Source organism: Natrix helvetica (genome assembly GCF_964273705.1).
Source record: "Natrix helvetica genome assembly, chromosome: 3".
Classification (NCBI taxonomy): domain Eukaryota; kingdom Metazoa; phylum Chordata; class Lepidosauria; order Squamata; family Natricidae; genus Natrix; species Natrix helvetica.
The window spans coordinates 110,144,966-110,169,108 of NC_138549.1; the positions used below are offsets into that span (position 1 = coordinate 110,144,966).

At 37.5% G+C, this 24,143-nt stretch overlaps 1 protein-coding gene and 1 long non-coding RNA gene across 2 annotated transcripts in view; one reads left to right on the plus strand and one right to left on the minus strand.

Moving 5' to 3' along the window:
- The window catches only part of LRP8 (LDL receptor related protein 8), a 230,906-nt gene that overhangs the window by 69,061 nt on the left and 137,702 nt on the right, over positions 1–24,143 (plus strand). The gene's annotated exons all lie outside the window — the stretch shown is intronic.
- LOC309389943 lies at positions 2,070–5,746 on the minus strand. Its single transcript, XR_014175038.1, has 3 exons — positions 5,596–5,746; positions 5,096–5,303; positions 2,070–2,512 (listed from the first exon to the last, which is right to left on the minus strand). It is a non-coding gene; the product is annotated as an uncharacterized lncRNA (long non-coding RNA).

Below are 24,143 nucleotides of genomic sequence, written 5' to 3' on the forward strand. Positions count from 1 at the left end.
CCTGATTGGTTCATGATCAGCAAAACAACAGTGTTTCGTCCTCTGGCTTTGCTGAAGTCCCTTTTCAGCACTTCACCAGCCAGTGTGGGAATACATCCACCAGTCATGGCGCAGCAGCAAGAATGGGGCGGATCCGAGTTCAGGATTTAACCTGGGCTTTTCTATTTCCTATGCCAGCTCAGCTGGCTGCCAGAAAGCAATTAGAAGGTTATAAATCTGCCATGGGCCAAAGATAAGCAAGCTGGGTCTCCATTTCAGCTAGCTGAAATAAAGCTGCCTTTGAAAAAGCTCTTTTTCAGTACCTTTGTGGGCATACGCTATTTTCGATGGCAATAACCAAGCAGGAATTGAGACCAGTAAGCTGTCAATCAGGTGACAAACCCACCAGAGAAAAAGAGGCAGGGTTAGAAGAAATCAAGGTCCAAAATGCAGCCACACAGGTTATTCACAGGCAAAAATTGAGTTTTTCATAAGTTGTTCTCAGCATTGATCAAAGGGAATGAACGTAATAAATAAGCCACATTGAACTTCCATTCAGTGCTCAACTGACAATCAAAACAATGGCTGTAGAGTCTACTCCATTGTTGGCTTCACATGTTTTTTGGCTGGCCTCGAACATTCTTGAAGTTTAGGTCTCTAATAATGAATCTTCATGAAATGCCTCTGCCTAAGACTAAGTAAAGGTAGTCCTTGACTTATGCCTACAGTTGAGTCCAAAATTTCCGTTGCTAAGCGAGAGAGTTGTTAAGTGAGTTTTGCTCCCTTTTATGGCCTCTCTTGTTAAGTGAGGCCGTAAATTGTTAAGTGAATCACTGCAGTTATTAAACTAGTAACATGGTGGTTGTGTGAATCTGGATTCCCCATTGACTTTGCTTGTCAGAGAGTCGCAAAAAGAAATCACATGAGCCCAGGATCTGCAACCATCATAAATACGAGCCAGTTGCTAAGTACCAATAAAGGAGAATTTGCCAAGTGTTTTACTTTTGATCACGGAGATGCTTCTATGGTAGTAAGTGTGAAAAAGGGTCAAAAATCTTTTTTTTTCCAGTGCCATTGTAACTTTGAACAGTCACTAAACAAACTGTTATAAGTTGAAGATTACACATACCTATAGTTCAGTGGCGGGTTGCAGGTGGTATGCCCCGGTACTGGAGCCTGCCTGGAGCACCGGATACCGTTCCGGTACGGTGCTCCAGAGGGCCCGCCCGCCCAAGCTCCTTACCGGTCTTTTAAAGTCTTTGGTGCTTCCACTCATGTGCATGGCACATACAGCACCTGCGCGATGCTCCGCTGAGCAGCTGGAGCGTCGTGGAGGCGCTAAGACGCATGCGCACGTTGTGTGTGTGTGTGCACGCCTCCGGGCCCATTCCAACCGGTACGGTTGGAATGGGATCCGGAACCCACCACTGCTGTAGTCCTTGGCTTAACCACTGGTCGTAACTATGTGATGTATGTGAACTATGTAACTAATGACTATGTGATTTGCTTAACAATAAGATTTACTTTATGAGCGTAATGACTTGCCTTATGACCATTGTAAGAATAGTCATAAAATCCAGTCCAGCCATGTGGCGCTGGTGAGGGCCCCCGTAAACTTCTCAGGCCTGTCAAAGTGAAGTCATTGGCTCTGGTGATTGCTGGCAGCTCCAATGACGGCGCTGATGCCTTTTGAGAATTTGAGCTCCAGTTCTGTCAATTTCCTTATCTGAAAACATGTCCAGGCTGGTTTGTCTCTTTTCCCATATTTCCATCTGGATATCTCAAGTTAAAATAATGTGAAATAAAGAGACAAGGAAAAAAGATACCTCCTATTTCTCAATAGAACTGAGAAACTGAAAGTAATGTCTTACTTCAACTAGGGAAGGGGGGAACTGACCACCTGGCAAAAATGCCACAAAACAGAACAAAAAAAAGTTTAATATTCCTCATTACTTCTGGGCACTTATATGAAGAAAAACAGGGCTACTGCACCATATTTTTTATTTTTTTATTTTATATATACACATACACACAACAACTTTTTTCACATACACACCCATTTTTTCACTGGAATAATGTAATACACACACACACACACACACACACACCAATGAAAAAATGTCGGTGTCTTTAGAAATGTAGAAAGAACTCATTGGCAAGAAGGAAGGAAGAGAGGAAGGAAACAAACAAACAGATCTTGGGGCGAGGGAATGAACCATTTTGTGCAGCTAAGACAGTAGATTAGCATTATCAGAGTATGATTAATACTGTAGTTAAATGCAAGAGACAGAAAATCTGTCATAAATGCTTCTATTTTTCCCCCTTGTATACTTCCTGGTTTCCTCTAGAATGATTCTTTTCAAGCTTGGTAACTTTACATCGGCATCTTGGCAACTGGAATGTCGACTTCAATTCCCAGAATTCCCCAGCCATCATGGAAGTTGAAGACCACACATTTTAAAGTTGCAGAGTTTGAAAAACAGTGTTCTAGAAGTTCCTTTCTGTTAAGTGTCCAAGCTTCTTTCTAGAGCAGCTTGAGAAGGAAAACGAAGAAAGTTAATTGGGTGGAAAGAAGTAATCATGTTCATCTCTCTGCCACTTCTAAACATGAAGTTGCTTTTGTCCATCCCAAACATTATCCTAGCACAATTTGTATCTGGAAACGGCCATATCAGAATTTTGCCTGTGTCTGTACTTTTATTTTAAGCAAATATTGTGATGGGACCGTGATGAGGATGCAAAGATCACAGTAACAACATGGTGTTATTGAAGGGGACAGAGTTATACATTCCAATCATTTCTGATTTCAGGTGTTGGGCTACTTTGAATGTGAGTAAGAACACTCAACTCCCAGGTGCAGTGACTATGATCACATCTTTTAGATTTTATTCAGCAATATGTTAGTGGGAAAAATACAGTAGTATTATTTTATTATTCAGGTACTGTCTGAGCATTGGCTGTTTCTACTGGAACAGCCAATGCAATAAGCTTAAGCAATACCTAGCAAAAGATAATTGTAATGAATCCCAGTTCAAGTGGGACTAAAGTATTAAACTTGGCACTTGAGCAAGGATGAAAGCAGAGATTTTTGTGGGCTGAAGAAGCTTTATGATAGTAAAACGATACCAGGGGGAACAATATTTTGTAATTAAATTGGCATATTATGACTACAAATCAGGAGAAGTGAGAAGTCATGAATATCATTTTGATGATAAGCCTACTCAGTATGATTTTATAAATCAAGTCCACGCTGTACCAATAGGTTGTTCGATTCCTGTGAGCTGACAGCTATCCAAATGAGAAGAAAGAGAATTAGTTCATATAATTTGTGTGCAGCTGAGCTGGATGGCACCAAATGCTGGTACCCGCAGTGTGTTTACATAAGATTTGTAGAGAAATTTTAGGTCATTTTTCATTTGAGCTTTTTGCGTTGATGTCTCTTTCTTCCTTTCTGCTAGAGACACAAAAAGAATTTGCTCCAATCGGTTGCTCTCAGAAAGGCATTTAGATCTGTCACCACCAATTATGTTAAGTTTGCTCATTTTGAGTGCTTGAAACTTGCTCAATACTTTTGCAAATTAAGGAATGCACATATTATTCTAACATTAATCCATAGAATAGAATAGAATAGAATAGAATAGAATAGAATAACAGAGTTGGAAGGGACCTTAGATGTCTTCTGGTCCAACCCCCTGCTTAGGCAGGAAACCCTACATCACTTCAGACAAGTGGTTATCCAATCTCTTAAAAACTTCCAGTATTGGAGCATTCACAACTTCTGGAGGCAAACTGTTCCACCGGTTAATTGTTCTAACTGTCAGGAACATTTCTCCTTAGTTCTAAGTTGCTTCTCTCCTTGATTAGTTTCCACCCATTGCTTCTTGTCCTACCCTCAGGTGCTTTGGAGAATAGCTTGACTCCCTCTTCTTTGTGGCAGCCCCTGAGTTATTGGAACATTGCTATCATGTATTGTACCAACTTTATATTGTGAAATGATATATAGGATGCTACTAGTTTATCCAAGCCATTGAAAAATAGGGAGCTATGGGGCAGGGATGGATGGCAGATAATACGGGATCCTCCATAACCTGTTCTAAATTCTAATTACTCCAACAAAGAATCTGGATCCCACCTAGACAGAAATCAAAACTCCATCTTTCAAAGAAAGAAATTGATAGGTGTTTAGGCATTCTGGTGTTACAGTTTTTATTATGATAGTTAATTAAAATGTCAAAGCACATCTTTTGCCTCATTTCGGTTGCTCCGGTACCTCACTTATGATATGTGTGTCCTATTTGAGCATCTCTGTCCAGAGGAGTTAATATATCATTTGGCAATCCTCTGTTTACTAAGTGATTGCTTTCCTTCCTCTTTTCTCCAGTAACTGCTCGGTTTACAGAGGAGCTATTTAATTTTGTCATCTAGTTTCCCCTGACAGCTAATGGCTTAATGATAGAAGGCAAGTGGGAGCTAAAGTAGAGTTCATTATGGTTTGGCTGAAATGAGAACACAGGTTGAAAACCAAAATGCAAAAGACAGATCATTTCAACTTTATCTCATTATTTTTCTTTGCCCATCTGTGTGCAGTATTTGCTTACACATAGGGGACAAATGGTGCATGTGACAAGAATCAACTTGAGGGTTTGTAAATACAGGGGCCAACGTCTTTCATTGTCAATTTATGATTTAGTATGCATCAATCAGTTTTATGTGCCTGTGTGAGACATGGGGAAAATACAGGGTTTTAAAACTGATTTTAAAAAATATATATAATCAGTATTAATTTAGTGACCTGCAATCTAAGGACATTATGGAAAAGACTAGAAAACCTGGACAGAGTTCTGTTTCAGAGTTCCATGCTTCAACGATATATGATGTGTTTAAAGCAGTCTTCCTCAACCTGCTGGTCTCCAAATTATGTTAAGAAGATACCATGTCCCCCTCTGGAAAGAGACAAAGATTTTGAAGGAGCTGAAGTAGAGAGAAAAAAATATTTCAAGAGAGTTGGAAAGAAACAAAGAAAAAGCAGAGTTTTAGCATGTTGATTATTGATCAATACTGGATGTATTCACTACTGGTTTTTTTTTAAATTATGCCTATAGTTTATAAACTTTGCCTTGAATATGGTTAGCATAAGAGAATAGTGTCCATTTAGTATATGTTAAAAAGGGACTCTTGGTCCAGGCTCCCAAACAGTTTCATCAGGACCTTATCATGGTTGGGATCAGATAAGACATGGATGAGGTTCCACAGCTTCATGAACCCTAAACTCATTGCTTGGAGCCTTCACAGTTCTTTCTAAGCTCAAAGCCATAGTAAGAAACCTAGAAAAAGGAAGAAATGAGTACTTTGCCCTAGCTAAGGCATGGCCCATGCCTGTCCTCTACATCACTACTCCATTCCTGTCACACCACCTTCTTAAAATTAGGTGTGACCTTCTGTTCACTAGAACTTTGCTCATTTTTGACTTAGGATTTGTCTTTCACTAAAAAGTATCTCTCCCTAACACCTAACCCAAGTTAAAAACTCAATGTAACTTTCAGACTACAGTGCCTAACCAAGGAGCTAAATTGTTCTGGCAGCGGCAATTCAAAGCTTTCTCTCCTGTTCTCTCACCTGTAGTTTCTGTAAACCTTTCAGCCTCAGCTGGGGCCATATAAGTAGCTCTTACTTGTTTAGGCTCCAATTTCTCTTTCTAGCATGAGGAAACAGCTCTTTTTATGGCTTGGGCAATGAGTTGGATTGAAGTCAGCAAGCTATTGGGAGGGGGTAGGAGTTTGCTTGTGAAAGCTTGATAAGGGAATCCAGCAGGTGCTTCTTTATGCTGTAGGTTTCTCTTGGTTGATCTCTGGCTTCTCCCTCGTGCTCCTTTTATAATCTCCCATAGCTGTTCCTTCTTCAGAGCAGCCTTTATGCTCAGCAAATACTGTACCTGCAGACGCTCATACTCTGCTATTGTGGCTTATTCAGAAGGAGGCCGGTGTTTTCCCTTCACATATTCATTATTAATGTAGCTAATATAAATTTACTTTACATCCTGATTCTTTCATTTTGGGGAATATGGTTTCTGGCAGATATATCTGTCCACACCCTTAAGCAAGTATTTCACATAAACACATTAATTGCCAAAAGGAGGATCTGGAGGATTCTTTTTTACCTGGAGATGGGAAATCTTTAAGTTGATAAGTCTGGATAACAAAGGATTGTACAAGATCATTGGTTGTGTCTTTTCTCCCCCTCCTATCTACTCTTGGGAGATAGTTGCCTTACATTGCAGCTAGTCTTCCTTTTGGGTAAATATATGATATTTAACTTCAGTTGAAATCTGGCACTATGTCATTTTCAAAGCTGGAAATGAAAGGATCAGCTTACAAAATTTAAACCCTGCTGGAGGATACTTTAAGTAAGGAAACTGAGATAATGTGTATTTTTCCCCTGTTACAGATACATGACTGCCTTTGCCAGCCCATTTTGTATTCCATCTGTGTAGCTTGCTGGGACTGCAAGTTCCATTTATGATTTTCTGCTTATTTCTACTTAAAAAAAAACTACTGGCCATTTAAGTAATAAGGTGGAGAAGTCAGAAACAGTCAACACTGCACCCTGTTTCCCATTGAAAAACTGCAGGGCAAGCACTTTCATTCTTTAAGTGAGAGAAGTTACTTAAGTATTATAACCCTGGTAGGCTAATCCTGCACTGAGTAAGTGCACCTTTTTTGACATTCACTCTAAAGTAGAAATTAGTTGAAATTCCTTTGTATGCTGTCAGTTTTGGAAGCCATTTTTTTTCATTTTTGCATCCTGACTGCCACATATTTTTTAGCCTGGGAAATTGGGAGGTTTTTTTTTTTGTGTGTGTGTGTTTTGTTGGAGGAGTGGAAACTTAGCCATAACAGCATTCCTTACACTGGGATCAAGGACATTTGCCTGCACCTGGACGGGAGTGACTGGGAATTGTTTTCAGTTGTGTTTGAAGAATAGATTGGACCATGTGATGAACTTGTGGGTGTGGGGCAGGGTTGTGAACTTTCAACTGGGTGGGGAAAACCTGGAAGCTTTCAGATTTGGGTTTTCCCAGATGTGCCAACATGACATTCTAATAAATTAGAATTTTGAGGAACTTAAGGCCTTGGAGTTTTATTTCATTGGGCGTATTTCTTGGAACCAAGACATGTGCATTATGATGTTTCTGATTATGTCACAATGTGTTCTTGAATTTCTAAGGTTATCTTTGGTTGCAGGTGCCTAACATAGTTTATAGTTATATTTTTGATGACTTTTTAAAACTGATATGCGTTTTTCTTTCTTTCGGCCTCCTTTCCTGTCAGTTTCATTGGTTACATGCCAATTTGGCAAATTTGTAAGCAAGATTGTGAAAATAGGTTTATCCATATAATTAAGCCTCCAGCATATTTCCCTGTTGAAGGTAAGTTATTAAAAGCAGCAAACTGTTCTGTTTGTTGGGATGGTTGGGTGACCTCACAGCAAGAAAAAGAGAAATGTTTTAATTAGTATTTCCCAGACACGCCTTGTGATCCTTCCTGTGATGGATTGTGTAAAGTAAGCAAGGTATAATCATCTGTTTGGGGATATTATTGAAGAAAACTTACGCTATAATAAAACATCTTTTTGTTTCTACTCAAGCATCCCATATAAAAAGAATGGAAAGAAAAATGGAACGTCTTCAGACAGTTAGAGGAATTGAGTGTGTTTGGTTTTCTTTTGATAAAGATAGTTGTTCTAGAGAGGTTGGCAAACCAATGTCAAGAACAAGAACTACTACACTAATCTTGGCCCTCATTGATGATGAAGGGACTTTTCTTGCAATTAAGGAGCTTTGAATATCAGTCCTCCATCAAATAGAAAGCCTCTATCCATAGATACAGCTCTCTGTTACAGAAAATCATCTCCTACAGCTAAAGATAGATATTCTTTTTTCCTTGATTTATGTGACTCCTGCCAAAGGCTGTTGTGCAAAATTCATTGGAACCTGCTTTCCAGAAAATGGAAGTTTCTCTCAAATGAATTAAGTCTGAAAAAGTAGCATTAAGAAGGGAAATAATCAGAATATAATAATACAAATATATTCATATGCTCTTCTCCTCAAATATAGATGTTTATAGCATACAAAGCACTACATAAGCACTTCTGTGTTTTCATTTCTGTGATCAGCAGACGTTGGAACTCCATCTAGTTTTCCCTACTACCCAGTTATTCAGTCAATAGTTATGCTTTTAAGGAACAACCTAATCTCTGCTATTCAAAGCAGGGAGAAAATGCTGATCTTGACAAGTAATTGAACTAGGCTAATGGGGGAGAAGAACATTTACTTTTTGCTTCCTTTGGTGATCACTGTTCTGCATGGACCTATAGAAAAGTTCCTTTAGATGGAAGGAGAGTCCTTTAAAATTCCTTTCCCCACCTTCAATTCCTCAATCTCTTCAGGATTTGAAGTTTGTAGCCATTAGACCACAGTAAAGTGAGCCTCCACTAAAGTTGTGTATGCAGAGAATTAATTGATACAGAACATTTCTGTCCCCAGCAATCTAAAACTCATAGGGTTATCAGTGCATGTAACATAGATGTTTGTGCGGGTAAGATTATCACTCCTGCTGTCAAGCAAAACCAAGCATTTAATAGTGTCATACCATGTGCATGAATCATACAAGTGGCAAGAAAATAGGGGCAGTCAGGCATAACACAGGTTATGTAGACAGTAAACACAGGGTCAATCAAAATGGACTCAAATGTCTACACCAATGCACAGAGTATGAGTAATAAACAGAGTGAATTAGATTTTCAAGTAAATGGGGGAAGATACGATATTGTTGCCATTACAGAAACTTGGTGGGATGAAACCCACAAATGGAACATACAGCTAGAAGGATTTAAATTATTTAAAAGAAATAGATCAAATAAAAGAGGTAGTGGAGTTGCACTATATATAAGAAATAACTACATCTCTACAGTAATAGAGCACAACAATGATGAGAACTATCTTGAATGCATTTGGGTCAATTTTAAAGTTTGGGGGAAAATGACATTGCCATAGGTCTATACTACAGGCCACCCAACCAAGCAGAGGAAGTAGATGAACTTTTTGCTAGTCAGTTAACTAAGGTATGTAGGAAGCACACAACAATAGTAATGGGGGATTTTAACTACCCTGACATCAACTGGGAAACAAACTGCACCAAGCGGAAGATCCAACAGGTTCCTAACGAACCTAGCAGACAACTTTGTTTCCCAAAAAGTAGAGAAGGGAACAGGGGGATTGGCCATATTAGACTTAATTCTCACTAACAGAGAGGAAATGATAGAAGGTGTTGAAGCCACAGGAACCCTGGGGGCAAGCAACCATGCAATATTGGAATTCAACTTTATGCAAACACAAGTAGTAGAACAAAGTCAAACTAGGGCCTTGGATTTTAAGAGAGCTAATTTCAATAAACTTAGAGAGAGCTTGGGAAGAATTCCATAGATGGAAATCTTCAAGGGGAAAACAATTCAAGAAGCTTGGGAAATTTTGAAAAATGAGATTACAAAAGCTTAGTCTAGCACAATACCAATGAAGAAGAAAAATAACAGCTCCTAAAAGAAACCAGCATGGCTGCATAAAGAACTCTCTGACAAATTGAAAGATAAAAAAGATAAGTACAAAAAGTGGAAAGGGTGGGACATAACTAAGGCAGAATATCACCAAATAGCCCGACCCTGTAAAGATGAAGTAAAGAAAGCTAAGGCCCACAATGAAGAAAGGCTTGCCACAAAAGTAAAAAATAACAAAAAAAGCTTCTTCCAACAAGTTAAAAACAAGAAAAAAGTTAAGGAAACAATTGATCCATTGCTGGGAGAAAGTGGCAAGAAGGTGACAAGCAACAGGGAGAAAGCAGAACTATTTAACTCATGTTTTGCATCTATCTTTACACAAAGGGATAAAACAGTCCAACCTATCAAAAGCAGCACCACAAAAATCAGATTAGGAACACAAATTGAAATAGGGAAGAAAATGGTAAGTGAGCACCTGTCTACCCTAGACGAGTTCAAATCACCAGGACCGGATGGATTGCACCCCAGGGTTCTGAAGGAACTAGCAGACAAGACCGCAGACCACTGAACTATATCCTTCAGAGATCCTGGAGCACCAGGGAACTGCCAGAGGCCTGGAAAAGAGCTGATGTGGTTCCCATCTTCAAAAAAGGAAAAAAATAGATCCAGGAAACTATAGACCTATCAGCCTGACCTCAATACCAGGAAAGATACTGGAAAAGATAATCAAGCAATGAATTAGCAAACACCTAGAAGTAACCAAAATAATAGCCAAAAGCCAACATGGGTTTGTCAAAAACAGATCATGCCAGACTAATCTCATTGCATTCTTTGACAAAGTGACAAAATTAGTGGACCAGAGGAATGTCGTTGATATAGTTTACTTGGACTTCAGTAAGGCATTCGATACGGTAGACCATAACCTACTACTAGATGAAGTAGAAGAATGTGGGCTGGACAGCATCACCACCAGATGGATTCGTAACTGGCTGACCAACCGCACTCAATGTGTAGTCCTCAATGGAACTGCATCTACATGGAGGGAAGTATGCAATGGAGGTACCCCAAGGCTCTGTTTTAGGCCCAGTACTCTTCAACATCTTCATCAATGATTTGGATGAGGGAATAAATGGGGAACTCATCAAATTTGCAGATGACACCAAGCTGGCAGGAATAGCCAACACTCCAGAAGACAGGCTTAAGATACAGAAGGATCTTGACAAACTTGAACATTGGGCACTATCTAATAAAATGAAATTCAATGGTGAAAAGAGTAAGGTTCTACATTTAGGCAAAAAAAACGAAATGTACAGGTACAGTATAGGTGGTAGCTTGCTCAATAGTAGTAACTGTGAGAGGGATCTTGGAGTCCTAGTGGACAACCATTTCAATATGAGCCAGCAGTGTGCAGCAGCTGCCAAAAAAGCCAACACAGTTCTAGGCTACATAAACAGAGGGATAGAATTAAGATCACATGAAGTGTTAATACCACTTTATAATGCCTTGGTAAGGCCACACTTGGAATACTGCATTCAGTTTTGGTCGACACAATGTAGAAAAGATGTGGAGACTCTAGAAAGAGTGCAGAGAAGAGCAACAAAGATGATTAGGGGACTGGAGACCAAAACATATAATAATAATAATAACTTTAATGAAGAATGGTTGCAGGAATTGGGTATGTCTAGTTTAATGAAAAGAAGGATTAGGGGAGACATGATAGCATTGTTCCAGAGGTTGCCACAAAGAAGAGTCAAACCTTTTTCCAAGGCACCTGAGGGTAGAACAAGAAGCAATGGGTGGAAACTAATCAAGGAGAGAAGCAACTTAGAACTGAGGAGGAATTTCCTGACAGAACAATTAATCAGTGGAACAGCTTGCCTCCAGAAGTTGTGAATGCCTCAACACTGGAAGTCTTTAAGAAGATGTTGAATAGCCATTTGTCTGGAACGGTATAGGGTTTCCTGCCTAGGCAGGGGGTTGGACTAGAAGACCTCCAAGTCCCTTCCAACTCTGCTGTTGCATTGTGTAGAATCTGGTACCAGTCTCATAAACCAGAAACCAGTTTAACTCAACCTAATGATGATGTAGGAAAAAATATCTGAATGCTACCATGGCATAGTATATTAACAATGGAAAGAGCATCGCTTTCTAAAAGGAGGAACTAGAAATAAATAGAGTTCGCTGGACTGTGCTTGCTCTGTGCAGCAGGTGGTGGCAGTTACTATGAGACAGAGTAAAAGATGCACAGTGCATATCAGCTGGCAAGGGATTTGTGTTAACATTTTGCAAATACAACATGCATAATAGTAAGCCTTTTAGTCAGCGATGGCAGTGATGGAATCGAATTGGTATCTCTGCCTTGGTGAAAGTAAACAATATATAACATTGATGAATAGAACGAACGAGAGACTTTATGAGATACATGTTAGATTAATGGGTTGCTGGGAGAACAGGATACCAGTCTATTAATGGTCATAAGAAACTTCCAGCATTATAATTTTAACCAGAAGGCTGAATATCCCCTACCCCCACCTTTGTGTATCTTCTGTTAGGAGCTTGTGTTTTTCTATCATCTGTCTGCCAGCATTCCTCAGCATACAATGGCCCGACACCTCTAATGCCATGTGGAGAAAAGAGAAATGATTTGCAAGCGACAGCTAAATACAGTCATTGAAATTCTCTGTAGTAGGTGGGTGTGGAAGAAAAACCCAAGCGAGAGGGCTTTAAAGCCAACTTGGTTAATGTCTGCTTCATAGATGCATCCCCTTCTGCCATTGTCATGACAACTTAGGGGGAAGGAGTCCTCTGTTGAAGGTCTTTTTGAAAGCCTGGGATGAAGATGGGAAAAAGTCCAAGAAAGAAGTTGACTGCTGGGTTGCTGGCATCTTAATACTGCTTGTCAAGAGTGCTTCTGATCCTAATCATGAGCTGCTTTCGCCAGCTTCTTTTAATACAGTCCGGATTTTGTTTTTGGTTGGGTTTTTTTTCTCTTATAGGTAAATGATCAAGAAGAAGTTGAGGGGAAAAAAGAATTAGAAAGAGCTAACTTTCTTGTTGCAATGGTATTTGTTAATTTCTATGGGGCAGTGATAAAAGGGGTTCTGATTGTCAAGGTGTGCAGGTTGTGGTTTGAGGGACACTGGATAGGACTTCTCTGAACCCAAAAGCAAATGCAATAAGCTAAAGTGTAGTCATGTTGCAGTAAGCAAAACAGCTAAATAGATTTCCTAGTGAAACAGTGCTGAGGTGTGGGAAAAACAAAGACTAGCCATAGCTATGTAAATGTAGGTCCCCCCCCCCTTTTTTTAATAATTGTCTCTCAGTGCTTGTCAAGATCATTAATGCACAGGGAGAAGTTCATTCTTATACTACTCACACATCACAAGTTGCAGGTCATAAGATGTCTTGCTTAACACCTATGGTTAATCCACTTAAGGTTCACAGGAGAAGTGAAGTCGTAGGTCTGTCATGAATATGTGATATTTTACTTAACAACCATGTCGCTTAGTAACAGAGTTGCTGGTCCCCATTGTGGTTGTTAAGTGAGGGTGAATCAATTCTGTATGGCCATAGTTGAGGTATAATTCAACAAAATCTAAAAGGACACACACTACAAGCTACGTGTATAACATACTATGTGTTGTTTCATCCTGAGTCCACTAAAGTGTTCTCATGTGCCTCGTTTTGTATCCTTGCATTGAAGCCATTCCATTTGATATCTATAGCAACAGCTGTTTTAGGCATTGAAATTTCATGTTATCCTTAAAGGCAAACATGTAGCATGACATCAGAGGTTGTCGGCAGTCCTTTAAGCTGCATGATAGGCATAGTATACGAAGAGTTTATATAGATAGCATACAATACCCATGTCAGTTGAGATTCAACACAAGGAAATCCCTCAGTGCACGTGTCTTGTATGTGTAGGCTGGGAAGATGGCTTGAACTGCTTCATTAATTTCTTTGGAGAGACACAGCAAACCAATGGACTTTATTTTAGTATCCAAATCTCAGTGTATTTTCTCCCAGAGAGAGCTAGAATAGCTAAAATTCCTGATGAGTTAAATCAATTCTTTTCTCTGTAGCTTCAATTAAGCAGCACTGCAGGAGTCTAAACCACATTCTGTTTTTCTTCACTACCTTTTATGCCTACCAAATCCTTCTAGTCATTAAAAACAAAGATCTTCCCACAGTTTTTTTTCGTTTTTTTAAAAGCAACATTATTAAATTTCAGAGAAGATAAAATACAACATAACAACAAAAAAGGCAGAGAGAATCAAAAGGGGGAAATGTTAAAAATTGGGGGGGAGGGGAAAAATGAATAAACAAACAAATAAATAAAAAAGAAAGTCTTCTGACTTTCCTCAATCCAGACAGAAATATATAGTAAGACAATCTCTTTCTCTATGTTAAACATAACATAATATCATATCATATTATAAACATATCATAATCAATGTTTAACAGCCTTTGCGATATTTGTACAATCTTAAAAAATCCAGTTATCAGTCATTATTTCAAAAATACTTTATTTTCAAGCAAGATTTTAAAACTAATCTCTAGTTTAAAGATAAGCATAGAGACTTTTTAAAAGCAAATTTTAATGTCTTCATTAATTCATTTTCCCTTTTATTACCTCACTAATATAATCCTTAAAAAATATCCCACATTTCCTCCATTATATTCATCCACCATAACAAAAAAATCCTAATTTTAAATACACATCATCTTTACATACTTATATAAATCACATTAAAATACAGTTAATGATAAACATCATTCCTTGAACCCACACAATTAAGAATAATCAAATTTAATATTGTATTCCAGTGTTACAAGTTTAATCTTAGCTCACCATCAATTAAAAAACCTCAGAAGTCTTTCTTTCATTCCAAGTAGAATTATGTATTTCATTGAAAATGAATGTATGATAGTTATAAACCATTGCACCATTTTCTTATACTATTCTTGACTAGGAGATACAGTATATGTACCTTCTGATCAAACATAATGCTCATACTTAATGAAGGTTGCTCAGTTCAGCAATTTTGGGACAGCCCATTTTACTCTTTGTGTTTAAAGTCTTTTGTAGAATAAAGAGCTATGAAAAAACCCATACTAAACATAAATACGATTTGTGTGTGTTTGACACACTGAGCATAGTTTTTTTTCTTTTGAAATGCTGTTAAATAGAGCATTAAATATTGGCCTCTGGGGCTTTCCTCCTAATGTTCGGAACAAATGTTTCTTCTTCAGACTGTGCATACATGTGAATGCATGAGAATGTGAGAAAAGACATTATATATAAAAGGTACGCCTCAAAGTCTGTTTTCCCCACTGGTTGAAATAGATGTAACTGGAAATGTGCATGAGTGTGAAGTAGTTATTGACATAGCAACAGGTGGTTCACTGTTTTCTTAGCTGGCAATGGCAAAAAAAGAAGTTGGATCATGTGTGTTATAATTACAGCTTTGATAATCTATGAGCATTACTCTTTGTTCTTTGACCCAGATAAAGCGAAAACTTAATGTTCCATTTCAATTGCATTTCATCTTTCATTCTCTGAGCCTATTTATTAATAAAAACTTCAAATTTAGCAAATCTGCCTCTAAAATAGCATTTTTACCCACAAGATTCTGAGCACATAGATGTATGTCGGTGTATTTTTTAATGATCTATTATTTTTCATAGTGATAATTTGGATAACATTTCCAGTTTAACAAATTATCAGACTTTTGAAATTATTTATAACCACTACCAGAGGTTTTGTAATAATAAACTGTTATAACATCATATAGATTACCTGAGTTTAGGAAGAACGGGTACAGATTCTAGGTTCTTCTGCTTTTAAAAAGCGTTTATAACAAAAAAAAAAATTGCCTGAAGCTGAATTCTCAGATCAGTAACTCTAGCTTTGTAAGTTTTAGGCTGCAATGTGATGTGTTGGAGATGGAAAATTTATGTGGACCAATCACCCTATTTTGAGACTACCGCTCTTTTCAGAATACTTAATTCTCATATTAAAAATCCTTGAAAATCAGGTCTAATTAAAAGATATTGATGCAAGGTAACATGACACTTTTATTTACTACAAGGAAGCAAGCATGAAACATGATTAATCAGAAGTTCTGTTAATCAAAGAAAATCTCATTCACAGAACAATAGTTTTAGCAAAAAAAAAGAACTTTTGGGGAGTTGATGACATGCCTTAGGGAAGCATGGCAGGAAAGCATCCCTTGGAATGGTTCACCCTCCTTTCCAAGTAGACTTTTCATAGCCTGTGACATGATTGCAATGGAATACAAATTCAGTGCATATGCATATACAATAATTTTCTATAGCCGTGTACTCATTTCTAACAAGCCTAAATCACGTTGTATTTTAAATAAATCAAAGTACTGACTATGTTTTATGAAACCTGCCTTTTTCATTCGTAAAGCATGTCCTAACACTGCAAAAAGACAGCAATTAAAATGTTGACAAATGACTGGAAATATTATTGCTTTATAATGTAGATGCTAACTTATAGTTTGAAGGATTTGAACCCAGTAATTACCATAAAAGCATAACGAAGTCTGACAAAAGTGGAAAGGTGTGAAGAAGCTGTTTTGCAATGATTATTATAAGATGAAAGTGATCCTGGATACCACATAATAATGAATTGGATGGTTAAAGATGCTATGGCTGATAAGAAGGAAGATGGCAACAGAGATATGGATGAGAAGGAACAATTATCAGCGCTCCCAATCAAGTTGTTTTTCTGTAGATCATAATGTGGTATCTTTTGCAGATTTCTCATTTGATACTGAAGTCTAGATTTATTATTCCCTCTTCTGTGTTTTTAGGAAGATAATCATACCGAAGCACCACAGTTCCAAAACAATTATCCAAAATCATTATCATTATCTAAATTCAACATTGGTTTGGAGTTTATGACACCCACCCTTCTTTACCACAAATGACAACAAACATGGGGACACGGGAACAAAAATTGCCGAATTATAGTAACATATTCCAGAAAACCCCCATCAACCACAGTAATGTATTTATTTATTTATTTAATTCAACTTCAGCAGTTCCCAATGCCAGACTGATTCTGGATGGCTCACAACACTCCAAAGATAAGTAAATACTCTAAATAATAAATAATAAACAAAATGGGAAGTCCAGTCAACAACAGGGAAAGCCAAAAAAACACAATGAAAAAAAGAGCTCCATCTATTCTCTCCTGAGCCTTGGGAAAATAGCCTGGTCTTTAAAGTTTTCTGGAATGCCCTCAAAGTGGGAGCCACAAGGATTTCAGGGGGCAACTTATTCCAAAGAGCAGTTACTGCATCATCAAAAGGTGTGCTTTGAATAGGAGGGAGACAATATCTGGTAAGATGAGGAGAAGCAACCCTCACATTTTAGTGGGGACATTATAGTTGAATTTGGGAGCTGAAGTTTGGGAGGTTGCCCACATGTACTTCAGACAGATGATTTTTATAAGCAGATAGCAGAAGCCACCATTTTTCAGCTACTTGCAATTAACTGGAAGTTGCAGATTCCATGGGATTCTAAATAGTAAATGCAATCTTTCAACACTCACAGTTTGGCCATGTTTCATCTTTTAAATTTTGAGTTTTCCTTATTTTTTTTTCACATTTCTGAACTGCCCATATTCATTTTTTACCTTTCTGATTGTTTCTTTAAGAATTACAATTCTACTAGGCACTGGATGGGATTCTCTTCTTTTAAAAATCACACCCAATATTTTCACATTAGTAAAAAATCTTCATTTTATGTAATTTCTTGTAATATACAACAAAAAGGGGATTTCAGAGTTGTTTCTGGAAAGTTTGTAATTGTTAAAGACTTTGTGAAATTGATTTAAAGATAGACTTTGAAGGTTGATTACTAAGGCACAAGATGGCTACTTTAAAAGAAATGTTTGATTGATGGATCTGTGAATTGCTTTGACTTTTCAACTACTTACTAGAACCAAAAGCTAGTACTGAAGATGCACAAATTCTTCTGGAGATAACTGAGGTGTATTCTAATGGGGATTTAAAAATTACAGATTATAAGAAAGAGATGAAAATATTGCATTTACAAATGCAATTGGTGATTATTTAAAAAGGAAAAGACATTGCAGAGTATTAGTATTATTATTGTTATTGTTACATTAATTTGCTGTCCATCTTGTGGTGTGAGGTGACTGACTACCCTTTTGAATTGAAATATAAGAGATTTACTAAGTTACTTCATGAAACCTACAAATGGGTTTGAAAGGTGATAAGATGCCTAATGGTATAGTGAATAATGAATATATTGAGCGGTGGCTCAGTGGCTAAGACGCTGAGCTTGTCAATCAGAAAGATCGGCAGTTCGGTGGTTCGAATCTCTAGCATCGCATAACGGAGTGAGGTCCCGTTAGTTATCCCAGCTTCTGTCAACCTAGCAGTTTGAAAGCATGTAAAATGCAAGTAGAAAAATAGGAATCACCTTTAGTGGGAAGGTAACAAAGTTCCGTGCGTCTTTGGCATTTAGTCATGCCGACCACATGACCATGGAGACATCTTTGGACAGGCTGGCTCTTTGGCTTTGAAACAGAGATGAGCACCGCCCCCTAGAGTCAGGAACAACTAGCACATATGTGCGAGGGGAACCTTTACCTTTACCTTACAATGAATTAGTTTTGATATATAAAGAGGTTATTATTTCTGGTAATGTTTAATAATTTTTAGAAGTTTTTTTGCAATGTTTAATTGTTAAGGGATGGGTGAACAGACTAAATGGAAAAGGAGATTATGTATGTATGTTATTAAATATTTTTGTTTATTTTTACAGTACCTTTGCTGGCTAGTAAAGACAGTTGAAGATTTAGAAATGAGTTTATGGAAAATGAAGTGAATTATGGAATGAAGAGGTGTTGGTTGTGTTTTAAAAGACAGTGGTAAATTGTTAATGATGAATGTATTGGTTTTTCTCCTTGGGCCTGGTGTTATATTTGCTTTGGGTGGTTCATTATAGCAATCAAGATTGATTTGATTTGAAATAGCTTAGTCCCAACTCTTACAGAGTTTGGTCAGCCACAAAGAGCACATTAAATTTTGTTTGGGAATTGAGAACTCTGATGCTGACTAGAAAACTCTAAGAATCAGCATGAATAACTAGAATGAAATTACTCTAATGATTATAAGTGTTGGAATGAAATTAACACATTCCCTGAAAGTCTAACAAGCTAATTATTGTGGAGAAACAGTGATCAGTGAATGATAGAGCAGGCAGCACCTAAAAACAATGAAATAATGTGTAGTGTTCTTAGTTCTAATATGTTATTTCCACTAAGAACAACTTATAAATATGAAAGAAAAGGAGCCGTGGTGATGCAGTGGCGAGAATGCAGTGTTGCAGGCTAACTTACCGCAGCCAGGAGTTCAATCCTGACTGGCTCAAGGTTGATTCAGCCTTCCATCCTTGTGAGATGTTTAAAATGAAGACTCCGACTTTGGGGCAATATGCAGACATTGTAATCTCTCAGAAAGTGCTTTAAAGCATTATGGAGGGGTATATAAGTCTAAGTGCTATTGCTATTGCAATAAATCTGAAAAAAAGAGATTTTAATTTTTCAGTCAGTTACTGGTGTATAACAATAACTTGTTTGTGGCTAATATTTCAAAAAAGGATAAAATACATATCTCTGTTGCACACACACAAAAAACACCCTCAGAAAGTCTCACAACTTTGTTTTTCTTTCTCTGAAATAGTTTTATCCAGCTTTTTTGGCTTAAAATCAGAATTAAAAATTAAAAACTTTCAGTCAAAAAATCAGTCAAAAGTACTCAAAATACCTCCAATGTGATATAAAGTTGTAAGATCTAAAATCCAGTACATCTGATGAAAGATGGCCTCAGCTTATTTTCAATCTACCACTTTGTTGAGTTTTTGACAACCTGCGGTGGAAGTTCAAAGAAAAGAGCTGCCAGTATCAAAATATCAATTTAACTGAAGCCCAATGGATAAGATTGCTTCCCAGTACCTTCTCCAGCCCACGGTTCTTTTTTTTAGTCTTTTCTAATGAGAAGTTGGGTACACTTGTAATTAAAAGCATTGAGGTCCAGGAAGGCATCAGTTCTATTTGCTAGGAATGCCTCTAAGGTTTATATGGAATGCAAAGGCATTTTATAAGTAAATAGCATTTTGGAGATTGATACTTGCAAGCTTCTAATTTAATTTGTTTACCTTTTTTAAAAATAATAATAATCCAAAGGTAGTGTGGGTCACAGGTCTTTGTAAGCACTATGTTTGGAATTTAGGTTTAAATTATACCAAACAGAAGGTCTTTAAGGTACTTTACAACTTTAAGCTTAAAACATAATTATTTCATGATTTTTTTTGGTTCCTATTTTAGATGTATCATTTTGATGGATTTGTATGGAGATGGGAGTGCTTAGGCATTCTTCAGTTGTCTTGCTTCTCTAAATTTCTGTGAAAGCTTTCATTCTACCACCAAATCTATTACAGTGTATATCAGCAAAGGCTCATCAGTGAACACACAATGCAGAATTAATATCTAATAGGCTAATAATACTGTCTTGTTCTCAGCAATGGTGAATTTCATGACAGTGGGTCTTATAGCATACATACAGTATATGAATTAGGAGAAGGTTAAAAAAAATCTAAACATTTTTTTGGGTTCCCACATCAACTCCTTCTAAGAAAACTGGGGAAATGCACAAGTAATTAACAGTAAGCTCTGAGAGTTTAATTCCTCACATAATTTTTCCTGGCCAAACAGGCAAAATGGTACTGGTAGATTTTTCTCCATTGCTTTGCTCCTGTGTTTTTTGTATAATAATGATAAGAAACATTCTTTACTATGTATGTTTTTGCTTTGTTTTTTTCAGTTGTGTCCGATTTTTGGATATTGCTTGGACAAGTCCCAACAGTTTTTTGGCAAGGTTTTTTAGAAGTGGTTTGCCATTGCCTCCTTCCTAGTGCACTGAGAGAAAGTGACTGGCCGAAGGTCACCCAGTAGGCTTCGTCCAAGACAAAACTAGAAATCACAGTCTCCTGGTTTCTAGTCTGATACCTTGACCACTACACCAAACTAGATAAGAATGATCTAGCACCACTTATATTAATGTTTTAAAATAGAGAGAGATACATGGGGGGGACGGGGGACTTGGAAACAACAACATGACAAATCAGCCTAAATAAAGAAAATGAATAAGGAATTTGGGTACTCCCTGAAATGTTTATATAGCATCGTTGAATCCTTGATTATGACTTCCTGAGGAATTTGGATTAAAACTATTGTTTGTAAAATATTTTGCTTATTTTTCTGCTCCACTGAGGGGATTCAGTTTAGAGTACAGAACAACGGCAATTCTGCAATGTGACAGAAAAAGAGTTGAATGTTTTCAGTCCAGCCATCCTGAGAATGCCTGTAACCCTCCGTTGCTCTCTCTTTCATGTGCCTCCTACCTACAGAAAGCTGACTCTTCAGGTTTATGCTCGTTTAAGGTAATTTAGTTTGAGAGAAAGTCAGCTAATTGTCTGGCATAAACAGCCCCGTGCAAATTAGCCATCTGTGTGAGAAACGGCACCTGAATATTGCTGGGAAAGAGCACTAATTATTAATTTGGGTATTCATTGGGGAATGTTGCCATAGTTGGGTTAGGCACTTGCTCAGCTGAACTTTAGCATGCCCAAACACACCATGAGCTAACAGAGGCGTTCATGTGGGAAATTAAAAAGTCTGATGGACGAATGCAGCTCCTCAGAACTCCATAAAACTCTTTGCCTGCCAGGATAATCCTAATACCCTAATGTTAAAAATGCTGTTGGTATTTCAGTGACTGCAGGAGACTCTGCTTCCCTTGTGTGTGTGAGTGTGATATATGTACAATGAATGTATATATGCGGATGTTTCAAAAATAATGCAATTAAGTTTCCTACTGAATATATTTAGATATAGATAGAATTCGGTCTCCTTTGTGTCTGTAGCATTATTATTTACCCTTCTTATTACTTCTTTACTACTCCCCTCTTACTGGTATTATTATAATGCTGGTTATTATTATTCTGTGGCTTTGCATCTTTGCTGAGAGCTTCTGCACCGAAGACAAATTCCTTCTGTGTCTTATCACTCTTGGCCAAATAAAGTATTCAATTCCATTCAGTTTTTTTGCCCTTCCACAAAATTCCTTAATTCCTTAGTGGCCTTTGCTAATCCTTAAGCAATCTCGAAAGAGTAAGTGTGCTTAATATTGGCAAAATACAGGTTTCTACTGAGAAAAAATGACTAGTCGTCCCAGGGCTCTCATTAAAATATTTTTTAATTATATGAAAGGGCAAAAAATAAATAAATGATGATTGCTTTGTTATAGAACCTGAAGAAATCTCAATCCCATCAATGATATCGGAAAGAAGCTTTGCCTTAGCAGAGCTAAGATAGATTTGCTATTTGATTGATGAGGATCATGGGAATAATTGACAAGTTTTCCACTTCTAAAAACATTGAAGATGCATTCTGATCTGCAAGTCACAGCTAATTCAGGTGGTGTTGGATAGGGAAATATCTCCTGGCTTCCATGCAAAAGCACAGCTTTATTTATTTCAAGGGAATAGTTTAGTTTTATATCGTTCTCTCTTGAGTGCATTAATATGCAAAGGTTGCAGTGCAAACTCTCAAAATTTTAAATAATGAAAGAGAGCCAGATAGAGATAATTCTACCTTGTTCAGCTTTAATGATGTTCTTATGAAGTAGCCTACTTCAAAATTCTGTTTGCTACTATTCATGTGAGGAAGATCTTTCAATTAATTATCATGGCCAAAAGTGGTGCAGGCTTTGATATCTTATGTTAACAGAGGGCTGTGTAGGGCACTTTCTTATCATTTCAATCCACCACATTTTCTGGAAGATTTATTGTCTCAGCAGTTTGCATCTGCTGAAGTTATAAACAGTAGAGAATTTATTGCAATGTATGGAACACAGTTTGTGAATAAATAAATAAAACATTATGAAGTTAATGATAAATAATAGAATCCCCAAAAATCAATAAATGCCAATCAAAGAACAGCTGTGCTTACTATATATCTTCAACATACTAAGATATGTTCTTCGATATGTTCTAGGATTTTCTAAAACAGATTAATGATGAAGGTGAGAGGAAGGAAAGCGATACACTATTTCAACAGCCAGAACGGTTAGCATTCATGCTGTTTACAGGTAGTCCTCGACTTAACGATCACAATTGAGCCCAAAACTTTGTTGCTGAGTGAGACATTTGTTAATTGGGTTTGGCCTATTTTATGCCCTCTCTTGCCACAGTTGTTAAGTGAATCACTTCAGTTGATAAGTAGTTGTTAAGTGAATCTGGCTTTCCCGTTGACGTTGCTCGTCAGAAGGTTGCAAAAGGTGATCAACTGACCTCAGGGCACTGCAACCATCATAAATATGAATCCTTTGCCAAGCATCTGAGTTGTGATTATGGGGATGCTGCAATGGTTGTGTTAAAAATGTTCATAAGTCACTTTTTTCAGTGCCATTGTAACTTTGAATGGTCACAAAATGCTGTAGTCGAGGACTGTCTGTACATCCAAACAAGTATATCTCCCAATGAAGCCTGAATAGGTGTGGGGAAAAGATTGTGTTCAGAAACAGGCATTTAGAAATATCCATGTATCTTGGTTGCCTGTTAGAGGCTGTTTCAATCACTGCTGTGCTTTGTAACCTGCTTTGTGTTCCAGATTGCTACTGAAATAAAATAGACCTATTCCCATAAGAAGGTATTCACTGTTTGTTATGATAACTGCTCCTCATGTTTTGAGACTTGTTAAAGCACTGGAATCCACCTTGTGGATCTTTCTTTTTTTAATCGAAAGCATCTACTGTATATTCAACAGACATATGTTCGCCTTTATTTTCACTTCCAGATAGTTACTGTGTGAGCTGACTTATTTCATAGTCTGTTCATTTCTTCGTCCAGATATGATAAACCATTGCTATTTCCTCTGTAGGCTGGATCCATTCTGCTCCTGAAGCCTTATGGATATTTTCTGGTTTCCAATTGGTGCTTGGGGATTTCCCTGACTATCTTGCGGGCAAATTGATTGAGAGTCTGGTTCACTACTAGCATTGATGAAACTTACCTCAAGCAATCTCTCTCGGTTGGCTGGCCTCAGGTAGTTCCTTGGTATTACTAACACTTCTATAGGAGATGTTGTGTTGGCGGGTTTTAAGTCAGTGGCTTTTTTCCAAGTTGGGAAAGGGCTGTCCTGTTGATTTACCATCTGATTTACTACTGTGTAATTTGCTCAAGACTTCACCACTTGTGGGATGGAGCCATGGCAATCCCAGAATTCTTCAGCAGCTTAACCCAACTCTCAGGCATTTAAAAAAAAATTACAATCTTGAAGTGTTCTTCAGATTAAAAAGGAGTCGAAATTTCGATAAAAGCATGGGAGGTCAATGTGATGCAGTAATATCTAACAATCTAAATTAGGGAGATAGTTAAATTGGTGCTATAAATTAAGCTTACCTTGGTGGCCTAGCGGTTGAGATGCTGGGATTGTTGACCAGAAAGTTAGCAGTTCGAGAACCAAGCACTGCATGATGGGGTGAGTTCCC